We start from the raw sequence: 14332 nt of genomic DNA on the forward strand, positions 1-14332 counted from the left end.
CAGGTTTTTATATCTTGGTGGTTCAACGTGACGTTTAACAAACCATTTAATATCTTAATCACATCAGCTCCATATGTAACTTATACAGGGCCATTTTAACATTACGTTACTAAATTAAACCATATACTCGTCTTCACCTTTGTTGACATTGTGCACCTTTGCTGACTTTGTAGTTTAGTGTGAATATGGCGTGTGCATGAGTGTATTTCTGACTGAAAGTATGATGCCACTGCGAGAAATTCTATTAGTGTAGTGGCAGTGACATAAGGGTGCGTAAAATGAAAATATTTTTTTTATTAATATTTATTTTTTTCGAAACTTACACATTTTTATATCACATCTACGGATCAAGTTATGAATTGTAAAGTGCTATTTCCAGGTAGATAAGAATATGGTTTCATTTAGTACTTCAATGTCATAATGACCCTGTATAAATTGAATTTTTAGTAACGATTCTATCTTTTATTTCCTTCCGCCCCACTTTTTTATTTCTGGCAAAATATTATACCCATCTTGAATTTGCAAGTAAAATCCACATGCTCGCCTTGTTTACGTTTATTAATCCTAATTCGACCAAATGGTGCCGTAAGGACCTTGACCCAAAATGAAACATGGCATGGCTGTATCCTAAATGGGTTTATTACAATGACTAAACCAGATCTTAACAAATGCTTTTTAAAATTTTAGAAGTAATCATAAATGTATTCATTAATGTTTTGTCGAAAATATGTTGAAAATCTGATCAAGATGCGAATATTGATTTAAGTTTATGTAAAGCTAATTAGAAGGTTTCATTATGCAAATGCGTTAGATGTGAGATAGTATTAATTGAATAAATGTCAAAATCATTTCGACTCGTATATTCGAAACAGCGAGATATTATAAACTCCGCGCAATGTAAAAAAATAACTTCATTAGACGAAAAGATACATATACACACATTCATATTATTCTATAGCATTTCAACAAAGATATTCAATGAAACTCTTATCCAAAGTCTACCAAGAAAATGAACATAAATTATTTCACAACTTCTCCATTATATTCAAACAAAGCCGAAGATCAACACGAGGTTTCACCATCTATTCAGAACAGCCTTACCATACACAATTCTTGTTTTAGTGTGTTTAAAGCCCTTGTACTTGTTATCGCTTGTCTGGGCATGCAATATGCTCGGGCCAGACAAATCGGCCGGTCCATTCGAATCGGCCTATTACGGTGATAACAACATGAGTTTCAAGATCGTTTTGGGAGATATGGTGATAGATGTCGAAATTTATTTTTATAGTAGATTTGAGACGGAATCAATGGTATAGGATAGACAATTTACACCTAAAATTTTGTAGTATGTATTATTGCTCTTTATTATAAAAGTTATTTGTTAACATTTTTATACATCTTAAAAACATAAATGAAATGCGTATAAAAATATCAAAATAATGGCTAATCTTCGATGGCGAAGATCAAGACCCAAGCCACCGTTGGTTAGTGATTTAATTTAAGGAATCTTCTCACAATACGTACTGTGTCCAACCTTCTTGTCTGCCAGCCTAAGCGCCTCCTTCATTTGTATATTACTATAGTTTGCATATGTTTAAAAATATTTTAAGTGGTGTTATTGAGCATTGTGAGTTCTAAATCATTTTCGTCAGTCGAATAGCGCCATGCAGTGCTTTGTATTTATTTCTATGTTCTAGATATCGTTGCTATTGTTTCAAAGTTAAACTGACACATGTTTTCATTAGGTTAAATGAAAAACTGTTCTAAATATAACAGAACTCATAGCAGAATAATCGATAACAACCATGTTCATATTTGTATCTGACCAAACAACTCATAAGTCTATATCATATTAACATAGCATTTGTCGCAACGTCGGATATAAATTACGGACAGCATTAGAAACTATTTCTCTATTACAAATGCTTGTAAAGAAAGTGAAACTTACACGAAGACCGGATTTAGATCAATGTTGTTTACATGACACATAATTACTTTATTCATTAACCGTTATTATGAATTTTACTCGAACGCGTTCACGTATGTCTCATTCAGTGGATTTCATTATGTCTGGGTTTATTTATTATTTCTTGCGCTGCATGTGGCTTTTCCTCTATCTGCCTTTCCAGGACGAAGGAGTATATATTCGATAGTTACATTATTTTTACGTATAGATGTTTTAAAACTAGTCGTATTCTGAATACTTGACCCAGCGTCCATAGCGCTTAGGTAATGTAATTTCTATCTGTATAACTGAGATCCTGTAATAAAATATTCTCAGCCAGTATATTGTTAAAGATCAGCATATTTTAGAATGGTTTAATGCTATCTATACCGTCACTAATTAATAAAAAGTTTTTGTAAATCACACCCACATATCAAAGACCCGGTCAAAACCGTACCAGTGAGGTCACCATCACTCCATTTTAGAAAGGTCTGTGGTAAAATGAGTAGTCAACAATATGTCATATTATAATTGTTATAAAGGTGGCAAAATTTAAGTTAATACACAATGTAGATGGATGAGAATGTTTTTGAAAGTGACTTTGAATTTAATGTTGTGGTTGACGTCAACGCAAGTAATTATGTTGGGAAACTTATGCAATTTGTTGAGTGTTCTCGTATGACTGTTGAATTAATGATGCATAATTTCATAGACATTAGAGTGGCAATTTATCTTCTCCTTTTACCATTATTGGTGGAATCCTTACCAATTGTTTCAAATCATTTGTACACATCAGGGTACTGGATAATGAAATGATGAAATTGGTACGTATTTTATAACTCAACAGTTTATACAAGATTTGTAACGTTCATGAAGTAAAACCAAAGATTTTGGGTTTCTAGGTTGAAATAACTTTTAAGATCTACGTATAAGATTATCTCGCTGTGATACAGCAACTATCTCAAACCCATATCTTTAAAAATATCAAGAGTTTTTAAGGTAAATGATATTGGTCACCTGTAGTATGGTAGTGATGCGAAATATTACTAAGTAATAAGTATGTAGTAAGTAGTACATAGCCCATCGGGCTTCCGGCGTGGAGTCACTTTTCATGAAAAGAAAATGGTCAACATTATTAGTGCTGTGTATTACTATGAGGATTTACCTCAAGTAGGTTGTTAATTGAAGACAAGTCTTTTCTGCAACATGTTTAAAAAGTAAATTACAACGTTAAGTTGTGTAAATAGCACCAGAACTGATGATGATGCTAAACTGGTTACGCAAACAGGAAAATCTGGCATCACAAACAAACATTAATTTAAGTTGTATCTTCTCTGTTCCACATTATTAGCCTAATGTATCAAATAGATGTCATTGTGAAAACGCGTGCATTTGTAAATAACACAGTATTTGATTACTCAGTATCATATTAACTTTTTGCTCAACTATTTAGGTTAATGACACACACAGATCACTGGCGCTGGGCAGCTTGTTTCGCTTTTGTAATGGTTCGTTTTGCGAATTTGCAATATCTGTTTCTTCTACTCATTCGATTCAAGGAGACGTGACGGTTTCATCTCTAATGTAATTATAGTAACGAAATTTCATATCGCAATACGGTGCACTGAAGCAGCTGTTACAGAAAAATTGCAACTAAACCATTTCGATGTAATTATACTGTATATTTTCTACATCTACGTGGGAAGAGTCACTTTTGTGACTGTAATCTGTTATTGCAGACTATAAGGTTGCTAATAATGACCCCCCAATCAATGATATTCTCTCGCAGGACATAACTTTGGGATTTATAAACAAATTTGCCTTTACCTGGTGTCACAATCATAATACCTTCCTTACACCACTGCTGAGATTCTTATGACAGTTTCACATGCGTCTAATTAAATTAATCCGATAACATTTTGAATGCAGCGGGCTCTCGCGGTCGCCATTCATACAATGTTTAATGCTTAATTAATGCTTAGACTAGGAGATTGCTCGATTTCAATGGATATTTATGTTGTGGTGAGTGTGGGATGCATTCGAGATGGATGAGCGTTAGATTGTATTGTAGAGGGAAAGGAAGATTGAAAGATGGGAGGATTGTTGGGAATGATATGAATGATGATATGGGATTGAATAAGAAATATGTGGAACCCCGATTCTCTTTGGATTAGGACCAAGGTGATAAAGACAGGCTTTGTATGAAGGACACTGCAAGTAGAATGGTTTTAAACCAAGACTTTATTGGAATTGTAAACATTGACAAAGAAACTTGGGATCTTATGTTATTATGAGCTGAGAAATTCGTATAGCATATTCCTTTATTAAAGTTTGCGCTTCAAACTTGAGTTAACTACAAACACATAGAGAGTCAAAAGCCATAATATAAGTGTTTAGCAATTACTATTCAAAACTGAATACTTAAACATTTTATCACTGCACTGCAAACGCAATTATTATGTCTACTTCACTCGAGTACGCTTCAAACTAAGAATGTTTTTTGTTGTCTATCTACTAGCTTCTGTCCACTTTGTGTTTCTAGTGCTATGCACAATGCCTAACAGCTCAATTAATAACAACATTAGAAAGCGATTGAATGTTACTTTTAAATTAATTTGTGATTTTGATTTTCAATGCTTTTGGTATTTCTATTTTATATATCTCAATAAGTAATAGAACGAAAATATGATTAGTCTTCTTCTGTCTTGTATCTGGGACCACGTTTTTACCTAATACTTAAATTCTCTCTTGTTTCTCAGTTACCTATTTAATGATATCAACGTATTTAACTTTCCATTTTTAAAAGTTATTCTAATTCGTTCTTCCGTAAGGCAAATCTTGAGTGAATAATACATGACTTGCCATTTCTGTGAATTGTATCAGAATTATATAATCTACATAAAGACGATCGTTAATGTTGTTTCAATTACCAATTTACATTGTTATATAATAAAAACCCATTGATGTTTAAGTTATTCAAATTGGCAACTTTACAATTCACAATTATGAACACATTGACTCATACAAAAGAACATGATATCGACTCGGCCATTCAAAGCGTAATTCGTCTATTGAATAACTAATTATTTTCTAAAATTGATATTCGAACATTCAATGGTAAAGCTAATAAAATTAATATTTTTACTAGTGGCTTATAAAACTGTCTATTGAAAGAAATTGGACAGTGGCCACGAAATAAAATTATACGTTATAATGACACGCGTTCCACGTTTTTGTGTCGATGAGTAGTTGTTTATTTGATAATCGCCTTTTTGGCATGCTATCCTATAAGCTATCCTATAATTTGTAAGAAAAAGGGGATTTTCATTTATACGTAGACCACAAAATCTTGTATGATTATTTCACCTTAAACACGGTTCCAGCGTGTTACATATATCGGACCATGATGTTGCCCGGACATGCACGCCCATGCTCTGGCCCTAATGTTACCCTGGCAAGCACAGGGCGGATATTTGTCGAGGCTATAGGCACACAGTTCAGTGTATAAACCTGTTGTTTGTAAACATTTTCCCTTCGCCCATTCTGCGAAGATCACAACCTTCCTCTACTAAATGATTTCTTATGTTTACGCGAATGTTAGACATTGAAATTAAACTAATTTTCGGATTCTATCGCGGGGGTCCCCCCCGTGACCATGAAGGCTGCAAAGTCTTCGAAACGTCGGGAGAAAATAAAACACCAATACCGCGATAGAATCCGAAAATTAGTTTAATTTCAACTTCCTCTACTATTTCTTCCCCTATATCCTTACCCACTCTTCACCGGGCCCTTGCTATCGCTAAGCTGGAAGATTCTAGTATCCTGTTCGCAGGTTTCCCCCGGTATTGACAGCAGGGACACCTACCAAAAAAAATCTTGCCCTGCTATAAGTAAATAAAGTTACAAGTAACTAACTACTTTACTCTCAGTACATCTCTCACTCATCTCTGACGATAGTTTCACACCGTATTATGAACAAAAAACCAATACTTTCAAACAAGTTAAGTATTTGCAACCTTTAATAACTATCCCTTAAGAAGCGAGTAGTCTATGGTATCATTAATATTCAATTAATCTTTCTAAGCTGAGTAATAACAAGTGTTCCGCAACTCTCTCACAGTGAATGTGCTAAATAAAGGGTTTTACACAATGTCTTATGGTCCTGCGTTAGCTACGCATCGCTGGCTGAATGAGAAGTGTCATTTTGTAAGTGTAACGCTTTTGGAGGTACAAGTTATCGGCGGCGAGCGTTGTCGTGGATTTTTTTTAATTATAAAGAAAGGTATGCTCACAAAACTTATAGCAGGTTTATTTTAGCTAAAATATGACAGTTTTAGTTCTATCAAAGGTTTTCGTGCCATATAAATGCTAGGTTATTCAATTCCAATACTAAATAATCATTAACACCGATTGTTTGTAAGATATGACAGGAGATTAACATCTTGGTCAGGTATCGAATGGCATATTTCAACAACGATAATAACTAACGAGAGGTCAACTTCATGTTAAGAGCTTAATCTAGCTGCGTATCACCTTTGATATTCCTTAGTCACGCATTAAAGGATTAATGACGCGTCTAAGATTGCACACGCTAATGGAGCGGTCTCACCTTGGTTAACCTATAAGCCTGTCATCAATTTGACTCATTCAATTTGTTCATTAATGTCATTGGATATTCATAATGTAAACGAGTGATGATATCTATGAAATGAATGGTGTTATGCGTAAAATATAGTTATTTGTTTGGGCCATTTATCAGACTGTGCAAATGCGGGAATAAGCCACTCCTTACATGTCGTGAATGAAGTGGATTTGTTAATAAATTCCATCAAACGACTTTGGATGCTGATGCTTAGTACATTTGTAATAATAAAATTAATAGGCTAGTCGTACTGCTTTTGTGTTTTTGAACCGAATCTAATATTATATCATCCCGCTTTCGCGCACGCCATTGGGATTCCTGTAAGTGTTAATCATGTTTAATGAGAGCCAATTTTAGCTATAAGCCCCAAAAAATAAATCAAATGTTTTATCCCTGTCAAAGTTCCGCTATCGCTCGTAAATTGAACAACAAATATGTAACACGTGAATTTGTTCAGTTTAATATAACCGTCAGTAAATACATCTTTTGTAAGGCGACCTTAAACACGCTCGGATGAACTGACAAAACGAAGGTTATTGAATTATGCCTGTTATGACGTCCGCTGTTATAATGAGCCTTGTGTCACGCAACACGATACCGCTTTTGATTGTTTGTATTGTGAGTAGTAATTGGACCTCTTGTTTTTAAAGTTAAATAAGCTGACAGATAAATTAGTAGCATCTACCTGGCAACAATGTAACGTGCATAATAACGCATATTCTCCCGCGCTAGGCGCAGAAGCGGTATGTCAGTGAAACCTTATTTTGAGATAATCGAAGTTTTGTAAAAATAGTTTTATAGTTTTGTATGTAAAACTGAGATAGAGAAACACTTTAAGCTTTTTTTAACAAGGGCTAAACAAGATATCGTTATTTTGGTAAATTCATTTGATGGATTTCTTGAAGCTATCTGACGACATAAAAATCAAGATTTTGTTTTTTTTTGAGATACCGCTTTTGAGCTTAGTACGGCAGTATTGTAGTTATATAATTTTTAGTGGATGTGCAATATAGATTCTCTATAGAATAAATTGCAAATGTTATTTGTCTGATTTCAAATATTAAGTCACATGTTATATCTGACAATTTTAGTCCAACAACAAATACTCGTGTCCTAAATAAAAAACATATATTTCTACTTATCGCACGTTGAATTGATTGCATGCATTTTATCGCGTTATCAGCTGTTATCACTATCTTATCATTCATATTGTAATGTATGACTAAAACACTTGTTGCAATTAATAATGTCTCTACAAATACGTTTTGTTTTGTTTCAGGTAAGATTTTTGGGTTATGTAAGCAGTTGAGATGGGACAACGACCCCTGGAGCGTTGTATTCAGTGAATAAATGAAACGAGGTGTCTTCAACCTCGTGATAAATATGTAACTATATACCTTGTGATTGTGTCACTTAGAGATAAAAATACCAGGATTTCAGCTATATATCACTGATAGGATTTTCGTACAATAGAGTAATAGAAGAAATTAGAAAGAGAGAAGAATACGAAGGAACGCTTAGTTATATGGGACTTCTTTAACAAAGTTTCTAACAATTCATTCTTTAGAAATCAAACTTTTTAACGGCAAAGTAAACAATCGCAATAGAATCAATTGCAAACGACACTATAAAACAAATACCTCGAACCATATTTGTATCAATAAGCCGCTTACCGCGTAAATGTACTAACTGAATCAGCAAAGAGGAGTATTTCCCACGCCGAGCCGTCCGCGTGAGAACGCACTGTACACCAAACTGTATCTGTCAGAGTAATCGTTTATTTACACGTGTCCTTTTTTATTAATCTTTAAGGAGCTTGGTAGTTATTCACGACTATATCGCTCCGTATGTCCATTTTTACCCGTGCCTTAGTAGGCGATTTTGATATCATCAAAAGTTTGTACTTTTGATATTTGAAATATTTTTTTAATAAAGCCCTAGGCGCTTCCGATACGGGAACCGACAAAAAACTATTTATAATGCCCACATTGAAGCTCAAAGTATGAGGTCTACTCCGCACACACTCCATCAAAATACGATGTACGTCATCTCTTACTCCACAGTCAGATCAATTTGGGAAGTCTGACGCCCGCATGAGATGCTATGTCCTATTTAGTGTTGTGTCCTTTAATGTATAAGCCATAAAGCATTGGTGATGAGACGTATTATATACTATTTGTAATAATTATGCAAAGCTAGCTTAGTTACGCCTTGACTACTGCTCTTAAACTTTTAATCACCGGAGAGGTTTAATTTTGACAGCTATTTAGGCAATGCTTAACAACCTCTTAACGCTAGAACAAGTTTATAAGTAAATTTTTTGGTGATCAGTGGCAAAGCGATTAAAACATAAGACGAGTTTATAAGTGAGACTGATTATGTCTAGTAATAATGGGTTTTTTGTGTAGTTCTGTGGATTTTGGATCCAATCAAAGTTACCTGATACTTCATCGGACTTGCTTTAAAGTCTATAAGTTGCAGTTTCTTCTTTGACGTTTAGAAACAATGACTTTACGACGTTCGTTACTAACTTCAATATGTTCATAAAAATAGTACATGCTGTGTAATAATACCTATGTATTTTATTATGGTTCTTTGATACTGAGTTTGTTTCTGAATCTTACCATTAGCGACATTACCATAGGGTCTATCGCAGTACTTTATTATACATAATAATATCAGCCCTGTATTATATACTTGCCCACTGCTGCGCACGGGCCTCCTCTACTACTGAGAGAGATTAGGCCTTAGTCCACCACGCTGGCCTAGTGCGGATTGGTAGACTTCACACACCTTCGAAATTCCTATAGAGAAGTCAGATGTGCAGGTTTCCTCACGATGTTTTCCTTCACCGTTAAAGCGAACGATAAATTCACAAAGAATACACACATGATTTTTTAGAAAAGTCAGAGGTGTGTGCCCTTGGGATTTGAACCTGCGGACATTCGTCTCGGCAGTCCGTTCCACGCCCAACTAGGCTATCGCCGCTTTTACTACTTTATTCACTAATTTCTAATGCGAATGAATCGAAGTTATCCTATGACCTAAGTCGATCTTATAACGGAAATTTCTATTTCTAATTAGCAATTGAATGGCCGCGTAAGTTTTAACATTACTGAAGCTAATGCTAATGGAAGTGATTGTGAATGAATTATTCTACTAATTAAGTTTATTGATAATAAATGATGGATGAGTGTGCATTGTGGACAGTTGTGAAAGTTGGAACTCCTGTATTTGTTGGCAGTTGAATCCGCATCTACCCATGCATTGAATAAGTCATGAATTTGTTTTATTAGCTTGAGTAATACCGATAGAATTGAGTGAACATGGAGTGTCCGTATTCAGATGTTTGATATCCGTTTCATAACTTCTGTAGCTGACAACCATATTTTTAGAAAATTTATTTTATATTTTATTTCTTATTAAGTGGTACCTACGGCTTCAGCCGCTTGCAATAAGTTTTTTTAGATAAAAGTGACCTGATATATTAATCCAAGACGTCATTTATATATTCGATTCTAATCAAACATTTTCAGAAATTTATCCCTTTACTTCTAACAAATATCTAGACAATTCCTAGAAAACTAGGCTTTAAGCTAATATCAAAAGTAGTATTCATTCACTTCCAGCAAGCCCACCATACATTTCTTCATAATCCTTTACAAGCAGTAACTAATAACTCCAAAGATTATACTCCCTTTGTATCGTTCAAACTTTAAAACCAACCATAACCGGGAGATGTTTAGAATTGTGTCGCTGGCGGATGTCGCGTTGTTTGTGTGTTTATCGTGCATTGATTTGTTTGTAGTCACTAACGTAGTCGTGTGCAGTGCGCGCCGAAGGACGCCATTGTGGGGTTTCCTTTATGATCGACTTTGGTACTAAATATTTGTTAGAGTTGGGCTTGTGGGTGACTTCTGTGTTATTCAATACAAAATATAAAGAATTTATCCGTTAATACTTAGGTTTCACTTACCTTTTCTTAGGAGGTTAATAGCATAGTTTTACAGTATTACCTTTAGGCTGTCTGCTATTGTATTTTTATTTTGTTTTAAACAATATATTCATCTATAAGCAAGATAGGAACATTACCTCTCCGAATATTTAAACCCGATATTTTTAATAGAACTGCATGTTCCAAAATAATGACATAAATCAATTCGTTCAATAAAACATTCAATTCTTATTGATCTAAATTAAACATTCCCATCATAAAACCATCAGTAAACAATGAAAACATTAACAATCCAGTAGCAACCAGTGTAACATTAATTGTTTCTAATAACCCCGACGATGCACCTTGTCTAGGGTTGTCATCCTGCAGTCAACTGGAACATTTTAAACTTTATTTATTTTTAGGAAGGATTACATTCGAATGACATTAAATTTGATTACGTAGGTGTATATTGTTAATAACAAGCCTCTACTTCTAAACTAATGTATAAAGCTGAAGAGTGTGTTTGAACACGCTAATGTCAGCAACTACTAAACAGATTTACATTTTTTTTTTTCATTAATATGAAGCTATATTACTCTTGAGTGCTACAGGCAATTTTTTATCTAAGGCTGCAGCTAAAGCTTATTTAAGTATAAAAATAGTATATATAATAAAAAACGGTAACACCCTTTGGGAATACCGGAATATTTTGTAAACTAACGTTCTAATTCACTGATATCTTTGTATTCAAGGATAGATGACAACCCTAATCCTGTCCCCAACTAACGAAACGTTAACCCCGCGACGTAAACACCGCGGCGGAAGCGGGCGGGACACGTGTTCGATTCCCGGCCGTGCCGTGTTTCCTTCGGGATCTCATTAACCGTGTCGGTACTATATAAAGAACCCGCTGACATTGTATATTTGTGAATTAATTTGTTACTACAAAGCTTTAAATTGTTATTTCGTTGAGTTTGTTTTGAATTTAATTTGAAACTGTTGTAATACAAATAAACTTGATACTACTGTGTTTAAATATATTTAAAGTTTTAATTATAGTCCTATTTAACCGCTGAGTTTATTAGAGATTAGGGAACAAGAGTTATTAAGTATTTCGTCTACGAAGATAGCTCATTGCGACTTGATACTTGATAACTCGTCTTTGAGTACGATTACTTGATATTTGATTAACATAACTTTGGGCTATATTAATTAACCAAACTCGTCTTTGAGTACGATTTTAAGTAGACGTTTTAGGTATTGAAGTATTTAATAAACAAAACTTGAACTGTTACTTAAGGCGATACCTCAAGGTCCATTTTCATACATTTTGTTTCACCTTTAATCTGGGTAACTAAACAAGTATTGGCAAGTAAAGAATTTAAATTCACGTCTAGTTAGTGATTAGTTCTCGCAGTTGAAAGAAAAACGTAAAAATAATTAATAATCATGGATATTTCGGCCTTTAAAATTTCGTCATATTAAATTTTAAAGGCAGAAATATCCATGATTATTAATTATTTTTACGTTTTTCTTTCAACTGCGAGAACTAATCACTAACTAGACGTGAATTTAAATTCTTTACTTGCCAATACTTGTTTAGTTACCCAGATTAAAGGTGAAACAAAATGTATGAAAATGGACCTTGAGGTATCGCCTTAAGCGCTCGTTTGCAGCTGAGTCGGCGCTGTTTAGTAAAAGAAAACCTTACTATCAAAATCCGTCATATACTGTTACTTAAGATATTATTTGAGATGTTGTACGGTTACGATTGTCTGGAAGAAATCGCTCTTAGAGATAAGACCTATTGTTACACTAGCTACACTTAATTCCTATATGTGGCTTTTTTCTTTTACTTATGTGGTGTTCAATAAAGAATTATCCATCTGTTTATTAAATAGTGACACTCTTAAGTTGTTGACGTTAACGTGACGGCGTCTCAGCTGATATCACGCTTCAGAGCGAAATTGAGCTGCATCTATGCACACGGCGCTGACTTTCTTCTTGAGAGCTCTCGGGGTTAAACAGGATTCCTACGGGAGTCCATCATTGTTAAATACAACGATAATGAAGAATAGACAAGGATGATAATCAATTATACTAAATACAGAGAGACCAAGGTTGCGTTGCTGAACCTTTTTTTTATACGTGTACGACTAAGTGACTCCACTGTACCTGATAAGTACAGTGGGGTTCAATACAGTGTTGACTGACGAGAGATGATTACCCCTCGATAGTCGACTCAATTATGCCGGCCTGTCAGTACTGGATATACACAGGCTGATCCCGGAACACGATACACTTACGTGAGCTACTATAATAATAATATCAGCCCTGTATTATATACTTGCCCACTGCTGAGCACGGGCCTCCTCTACTACTGAGAGGGATTAGGCCTTAGTCCACCACGCTGGCCTAGTGCGGGTTGGTAGACTACACACACCCTCGAAATTCCTATAGAGAACTTCTCAGGTATACAGGTTTCCTTACGATGTTTTCCTTCACCGATAAGGCGAACGATAATTCACAAAGAATACACACATAATTTTTTAGAAAAATCAGAAGTCCTTGGGATTTGAACCTGCGGACATTCGTCTCGGCAGTCCGTTCCACAACCAACTAGACTATGGCTGCTTTTGAGCTACTATACATACCTTTAAAGTAATAGTTCAATATGATCACGAATGTTCTTGCATAATTGCCTAATGGCACAGTGTGTTTTATTTATATCGTAGTTATGATTACGATATAATTACAATAATGAGATAACAAGTAGACAAGACGAGTGTCCTTGTCAATCACTGTCGGTATAAACTAGAAATAATTGTATTGTTATTCATACTTTACTTTTTATTTATGAGTCTATTAGTTATAGTATACGATCTATTTTTAAATAAACTTTGTCATTTTATTTAGGTCTTGGTGTCCACGAATCGGTAATTAATATTCCTTTTTAAATAGTTTTAAAAAAGAGTTTATCATTTTAATGTTTTTTTTTTAAGTAAGCACGAAGACCAAAATTGGAAACCAGTATAATATAGGTAATGTTAAATTATATTTTGGTATTTAGTTGTTTTCGAAGGCGACATAATTTTTCGTTAAATTGTTTTTTCACTAATTTTGTCTTCACGCATCAGTGTGCATCCGGTGTCATCCAGTATTTTGTAATTAGAATTGTGACTACTATACATGTGTTATTGCATTCATTATAGGTACGAGGCCTCGTGATTCAGTTCTACAAAAGTAATGGAATTTGACATTGCTTGTGCAAATCGACCTGTAATGCAATAAAGGTTATATTAATTAACGTTATGATTATAAAGCGGAATTTAAATTGCATTTTAAGATTAGAGTATTTAAGTATTTTTGTTCATTTATAATGATCTCACCGTAAAATTGCGTATTTCGGAAGGAATGTAAACCGAAAAGGTCAGAATGAAGTTGCCTCAAATATAGACTTCATATTAAGGCCACGCAAAACAATTAATACTCTCAGTCTTAGATAGCTCGACACCGGGCGAGCGATTCTTTTCACTGTTTAAGGCTGATTTCTAAACCATCAGAAAAGTTCTAATACGATAAAATACAACACAAATTAAAAAAGCAATTGTAGCTTTGAATAGAGTGGGATAATTTTGACATCTATATTCAGTCAGGTTATAATTTAGTCGCAGAAATATCCCGTCGTGCGGGTGACAAAGTGCTCGAAGCAGATGATGAACTCCGCTACTTTCCATTAAGTTGGTATTGCATAACGGTGCATGAGCGGCACAGTTTTGCCAGTGAAATCATTTCTTTACAATTTTGT

At 34.4% G+C, this 14332-nt stretch overlaps 1 protein-coding gene and 1 long non-coding RNA gene across 8 annotated transcripts in view; both read left to right on the forward strand.

Moving 5' to 3' along the window:
* LOC115444450 overlaps positions 1-14332 on the forward strand; it is a 365866-nt gene that overhangs the window by 206180 nt on the left and 145354 nt on the right. The window lies entirely within an intron of this gene.
* LOC119192705 overlaps positions 1-14332 on the forward strand; it is a 61591-nt gene that overhangs the window by 12059 nt on the left and 35200 nt on the right. The window contains exon 3 of one of the 3 annotated variants that reach the window (XR_005113728.1): positions 7867-7891. The exons of the other annotated variants lie outside the window; for them this stretch is intronic. This is a non-coding gene — a long non-coding RNA (uncharacterized LOC119192705). Of the gene's footprint in view, positions 1-7866; positions 7892-14332 lie in introns of those variants that run through there. 3 annotated transcript variants of the gene reach the window in all.

The sequence above is a fragment of the Manduca sexta genome, chromosome 6, assembly GCF_014839805.1.
Source record: "Manduca sexta isolate Smith_Timp_Sample1 chromosome 6, JHU_Msex_v1.0, whole genome shotgun sequence".
Taxonomy (NCBI): Eukaryota; Metazoa; Arthropoda; class Insecta; order Lepidoptera; family Sphingidae; genus Manduca; species Manduca sexta.